The sequence below is a fragment of the Pinus tabuliformis genome, chromosome J (assembly GCF_031772625.1).
Source record: "Pinus tabuliformis cultivar Carrire ecotype Pingquan chromosome J, CPIR1, whole genome shotgun sequence".
Lineage (NCBI taxonomy): Eukaryota > Viridiplantae > Streptophyta > Pinopsida > Pinales > Pinaceae > Pinus > Pinus tabuliformis.
In genome coordinates this window covers 1,012,105,265-1,012,111,895 of record NC_142295.1, presented here as the reverse complement: position 1 = coordinate 1,012,111,895, position 6,631 = coordinate 1,012,105,265, and the positions used below count along the sequence as shown (strand labels likewise).

Sequence of the window (6,631 nt, the reverse complement as noted above, 5' to 3'; positions counted from 1 at the left end):
TTCCCAATTCCTGGTATGTTTTCATATTAAAAAAGGAGATACCAAAAACATATACACCTTTGTACACTCTTTTGTTGAATCCTAAACTTGTTTAGAATTTTACTGAATTTTTTCATTTTCATATTAAAAAACGAGATACCAAAAACATATACACCTTTGTACACTCTTTTGTTGAATCCTAAACTTGTTTAGAATTTTACTGAATCTTTTCATTCACGCAATAAACTTAAATTTGATTGAGCTACTTGTATATTGGTTTGAACTTGCTGGTCACAAAAATTTCCTACAAAATTAATCCTTATCTGAACTGGAGCAGGAATATAGGTCTCTTGTTTATCAATTAATGGTAAATGCATCCGATATATTAGTTGCGGCTCATATCAGAGCTGCCTTATACACAACATCCATGGGGTTGTTGTTCCACCATTCTACTGTGAAAAAATAAAAAGAAATTTGAAAATAATTTACTGTTGTCAATTGAATTGCTCTTTTTTTTTACGCTTTTCATTATAGAAGTGCGACCTAAATATGTGCCATTCTAAATGAAATTAAGACCTGCCTTTCAAATTTGATCACTGATCGGAAGAAACTACGATTATCACATCCTGGGATGTTTTGGGTAATTTTACAGCACTGGTCTATAATGAGATTTTTTTGGAAGTTTTTTCGGTGAGTTTTTTTAGTCAAAATTCGGCAGCAATTTATTGGAATCGCAAGTTTGATAGGTAGTTTCTGCACAATCAAGGCGTCCCAAGGGTTTTTCAGGGTGCTGAATCCAAATATGCAGTTAAAAAACCATTTTAACTGCAACAAATCAATATTTAACCTCAATTTCTTCTGCCGGATTCCGTCACTGGAATCTCCAAAAAAATCACATTATAAACAACTCCAATTTTACATGCAGTGTTGCAAATCTAAAATATTTTAGATATCTAGATATTGCAAATCGTTTACTCCAAGCTAGTCTCAAACGTGACTGCACATCTGAATATCAGGATTGGACATTTCTGCCCCTTACTTTGTGGGGTTTTATATTGAACGGGATCCCCTGGAGAGCTGGCCCTTAAGGAAGGAGCCACTCTTGGTAATCTCTCACACGGGCTTATCAGTCAAGCGAATCATGTTGTAAGATATTGCACCTAATATGGCACCCAGAGGAGGTGCAACCATGTATATCCAAATACTCGTATATTTGTTGCCAGCCACCGCAGAACCTAGGGTCCTTGCAGGATTCATCGAAGCTCCTGAAATTGGGCTGCCAAAGGAGAAATAAAACATGGTAACTGGTAATCTGTGCGTGATTTCTTAAAAAAATTTAGTCCCACAAAATGTCATTAAGAATAGAAGTCAATACCCTGATATGGCCGTATTCACGACAATGGTGGCGCCAATTGCCATTCCCGCCAGTTCCCCTATCTGCGTTATTGAATATTCAACGGTCAATTGTTTGTTTCTGTTTTTTACATTGTTGATTGTAAATTCTGAGAAATTCTTAAAATCGATCTTAGAAGATTCTAGGATATTCTTAAAATTTGATAGTCATGAGAGAAATCAATTTTGACCTCTCCATTTTTAAGTTTGAAATATTCCTACAATCTGCCATCTACATAAATTCAGCATATTCTATCTGCTATTTATAATCAATAATTATAAAAATTGGGGGAATTCCATAGACATATACCGCTCTAGTATCAGTGGCCACTGCAGAAACCACAAACATCAACAGAAACGTAATAAAACCTTCCATGACAAAGGACTGCATATCTGAGCCTGAAGGCACAGTTGCTGCAATATGTGCCACATCTCCAAACATCAAACGGAGGACAAATGCAGCAGTGATTGCTGCAAAAACTTGAGCTCCTATGTATGCTGGAACCTGTGATTTCAAGCCAAGCAATAAAAGTCCAGCAGCTGTCAAACTTCATAACTATATTTCTTACATTTTACTAACCTTCTTATCATACAATTGCAATTGATCTCTTTCCTGATATTCAGATTATGGGAATATTCTGAAATCTACCATGTATATCCATCCAATCCTTCTAATTCATTTGGCTTGAATGTCACTTAATTTTGGAGAAATACTGGATACATACCTGATTCTTCATTTGGCTTGAATGTCAGTTAATGTTGGAGAAATACTGCATACATACCTGATTCCAGGGAAATCTCCGAACTGCTGCAAAGGCTAGGTTTACTGCGGGATTCAAATGAGCTCCAGAAATATGACCTATGGAGTAAATTATGATCATCACTGCCAGTCCCCATACAATGGACACACCAAGATGAGTTAGGGAGCCATTAGTTTTCTTATCTATAACTACTGATCCACACCTTATCTATAACTACTGATCCACACCCTACAAATATCAGGAAAAATGTCCCAATAATTTCTGCGACCACCTGCAAGAAATATATCCATGTCAAAACAGCTTCAGTGGTATTGGTAGTGGATCCTGAAAGCATATGATCAGAAAATACAATTTGCCTTTTCAGGCCTTCAACTCTGGAAAACAAAAATTGAGGGGTATTCTATTTGTTATAAGTTTTGGAAGTTTATTTGTTATAAATTTGGGAGATTTTTTTGGCTTATTTTCTGGTCTATTTTTTTCAAATTCAGTAGAGATTTGTTTCAAATAGCAAGCTTGAATTCTTTACAACCTAAGTGCCCTATAAAAGCCTCTGAAAAAACAATATTAAATAGTATTCTATAATTTTCTTAGAATTCAGCAGGGATTTGTTTCAAATCACTAGCTTTAATTCTCCACAACCTAAGTGCTTTATAAAAGTCTCTGGAAAACCAATATTAAGCAGTATTCTATTCGTTATAAATTTTGGAAGTTTATTTGTTATAAGTTTGGGAGATTTTTTTGGCTTATTTTTTAGTTTATTTTACTTAAAAATTTGTTATCTAAATGCCTCATAAATTTTCTATTTGTTATAAATTTTGGAAGTTTATTTGTTATAAGTTTGGGAGATTTTTTTGGCTTATTTTTTTGTCTATTTTACTTAAAAATTTGTTATCTAAATGCCCCATAAATTTTTATAGTGCTAAATTCATCTATGAAACAATAAACCAACTTCTATCCATCACCCCACCGACCCACCCCACCCACCATATAAAAATAAAATGAAAACAAAAAATCCAACGTCAGAACTGCTAAGAACACCAAGCTCCCAATATTACTGAGAATATAAATAGCAAGCAATTGAACTACAATAGTACCTTCTGAACAAACGTAACAGATGGTAACAATGATGTACATGTTCGCTCGCTATACCCATGACTTCCTATTCGCCCCTCTTCTATATTTCTGACAGCATTAACATTTTCTTGGTCAGACATATTGTCTAAAGCCAGAACGAGGGCTTCAACGAGCGCTGATCCTGAAACTAGTATGTTATCCTCGGGAAAAGCAGAGAAGCACTTGCCTAAGCCGTCCTACCATCTCCAATTTCCAAGCTGTACTCACAAAACCCATCTACCATATTCGTTACTTCCATCCTGTTCAGATAAGAATGACTTTCTATGTAGGCCTCCAGCAGAATTGGATTACACGCAAACGCACGGCTTAACCACCGAAGTTACAATCATGAAGTTACAATATTTAATGTGGCTGGCCGACATGATTCGATTTTTTGTCAAAAAAAATTCATCCCAAACATTTCTAATCCTTTATTTACCCAAAGTTTGAACCTCTGCGTACATTTATTTATACAAATTCTCCATTTATGGTAATCTGTTTCAGTGCCTCTTTTTTCTAAATTGTTGTCTTTTCGATCACGTGGGAATGGATGGAATCTATGAGTTTATAGACGTTCGAGTTATATTGACAAATTCATCAGATTAGGGATTTTATCTTTCGGTTTATGTTAATATAACGAAATTTGCTCAATATATTTAAATCAAAACGCAGTCCATTGCAATCATTTCAAGCAAATAATTGGATATTGTTATTTGATGCTTATATCATATTCGAATTTTATATTGAAGTGTCCATAATATCTTTGAGATTTGATTGCCACCCCTGAAAAGTGTAAGCGAATTATTTTTTTACGTGTCCGTCTTCGTTTGAATTTTTATTTTTAGTTTTTAAATTCAAATTTTGGAATACTTTAATATAGTTTATTATTATTTCCGCCACCTAGGGAAAATCAAAGGTTATAAATCTGGATATAGGTTGTCAATGGTAGGATGTCCTAAAGCTGAATGACATATTCATCTCGCATGTGCAAAGCATTAATTTGCATCCATCAAATCCACCATGCTAATTTTTAGGAGTGGTTTGGAAAGGGGTAAGTACCATGACTACAACAATATCATGGTTGAGGTTGGCCTCCTTATTTAGAAGGGTGGTCTATAGAGGATTGGTGTGAATTATAGCTCTAACTCAAGGGAAATGAAAATGTTGAGGCTGTGAGCGCTCTTATCGAAGCATCCAAGGTCTCTATTATAATCTCTCATCTCTCATTTTAATTTTGATCGATGTGCTTAAAGTCTAGTTTTAGCTTTAGTTCTACTCCTTATTCTTGAGTCACCTTGGAAGATCTCTCCCCCTTCTTCTTTTTTTTTGTAGTTGTCACAGTGGAAGATCTCTCCCTTTTTTCTTTTCTTTTCTCGTTTTTTTAGTAGTTTTCCTGTTTCAATCTCATCGTAAAATATCTCTTTCTTTTGAGGTTCTCATTTTACTTAGCCTCTACTTTACCTTTTGTCTTATCTCTTCACATACCTCTTGGTTTTTCAATTTTTCAATTTGACTCTACGCATTTTTTAGTGCTTTTATGCTTCCTTCTTCTATTTGGAAGCTTCTTTTCTCTGGCCCTCCTACTGGTGGGTCTCTCTCCCAAATGTGACTCTCTTTGTGTTTAAATAAGCTCATATATATTCTTCATGTTCGCTTAGTCCAAGCCTACAGCATTCTCATTCAGTCTCATTCCTCTCCCTTCGATCCTTAAGGTGTTTTAATTGGTTTTACTTTATCCTCCTAGAAGACTCTTCTTTTTGGCCTTTGTTTTAAGAAGTTGGTTACTTAGTAGATGAAGTTTTTTAGTTTTCGTGGTATCTTTTCTACTTCCTTTATGTCTCTTGGTCTTCTTTATTCTTTTTCTTTCTTTGGGATTCTCTTTTTTTTGTTTATCACCATACTTATCACACGAGAGGTACACAAAACAGTTTGATACCTTTTAACTCTGAAGCTTACAGCCCAATAGAGAATATGGGAATAATCTATTAGAGCAATAATTCGTTGGTTGTGTAAAATGAAATAGAAAATGAAAAGAGAGAAGCAAAAACCAAATTTCCAATTGAGATGTTTTCGAATAGGTGGACAACTAAATTCTAGATGCAAGTACCACAAGGATAAGGAACATCAACTACATGAAAATTGTGCAAATCTACTAGAAATTAAGATGTTTTTGAGTAGGTGGACATTTGGATTCTACATGAAAGAACCACAAAGATAAGGGACATATTCAACTACATGCAAATTGTGCAAATTTACTAGAAACTAGAAGTGATAATATGGGTTATTCTAATGGAATGATATAAGGAGCAACAAAAAATTATTATTTAATTGGATGAAACTCAGAAGCTACTTACGAAATTGGACACCAAAGTGATAAAGATGGCTAAGAAATGGGTAGACTTAGAGTTGTGTGGCTCAAAGAAAGACTTGACTCCATTTATTAAAATTCAAGCAGTTTCCCCTGCTAAGTAGTTACATTTTTTGTTTTGCTGAAGCAAGAAACAGACCTTCTATTCATATGAATCTAAAAAATTGTTACATAAAATACAACTGGCGCCCTGTGCTTAGGGATCTGAGCCAACTGCTCGAGAACCAGGCTAAGGGCCCACAAAACCGAGCAACCTTCTAAACCAAACCTTCAAAAAGTCAATAAGCAGACCTGATGCGGAAATAGAGACCATAGTGAAAATAATTTGATTCCGCAAGGTGGATAACCATCGAGTAGTTGTTCCGTTCGAAATCCCTTAACCCACTCCTGAGCAGGAACGTGCAAGGAAGATATCCCAGTCCCACCAACCAACAAGCACAACAAATCTCAGTCGTAGATCTGCAACCTCTAGATCCAATGGCTGTAAAGGATATCGGGCTGGAAAGATGAGCGAGGAGTACCCATCCAATGAAGGTGGTATTCTCTCTCCTCCTTGGGCCACGTGTAGAATGGTTAGTGGCATCAGAGGCATTTCTGTAAAACCATTTATGGTAATGTGGATGCCCGATAACCACTGTTACTGTAGCAAAACCACCATGTACTTTAGCAAAGTTGTTGGTGCCTCCTTTTGGTTTCGCGCTCTTTCTCCTCTGCCTACCATCCATCTGTGGGGCCCAAAAATACCAATAAGCGGACCCGATACAAAAATAGAGACCACAGTGAAAATAGTTCAAATCCGCAAGGTGAATAACCATCGAGCAACTGTTCCGCCTGAAATCCCTCAACCCGCTCTTGAGCAGGAACATGCTAGGAAGATAACCAGGTCCCACCAACCAACAAGCACAACAAACCTCAGCCGTAGATCTACAACCTCTAGATCCAACGGCTTTGATGGATATCGGGCAGGAAAGAAGAGTGAGGAATACCTGCCTGATGAAGGCGGTATTCTCTCTCCTCC

At 36.2% G+C, this 6,631-nt stretch overlaps 1 pseudogene across 1 annotated transcript; it reads right to left on the bottom strand.

The window, feature by feature from the left end:
- Nucleotides 1-584: 584 nt before the first annotated feature.
- On the bottom strand, nt 585-3,434 carry LOC149230288 (aquaporin NIP1-1-like; annotated as a pseudogene). The gene is made up of 5 exons (XR_016247359.1): nt 3,227-3,434; nt 2,154-2,403; nt 1,682-1,876; nt 1,355-1,416; nt 585-1,255 (listed from the first exon to the last, which is right to left on the bottom strand). The product of XR_016247359.1 is annotated as an aquaporin NIP1-1-like (transcript).
- Between the last annotated feature and the right edge of the window lie 3,197 nt (nt 3,435-6,631).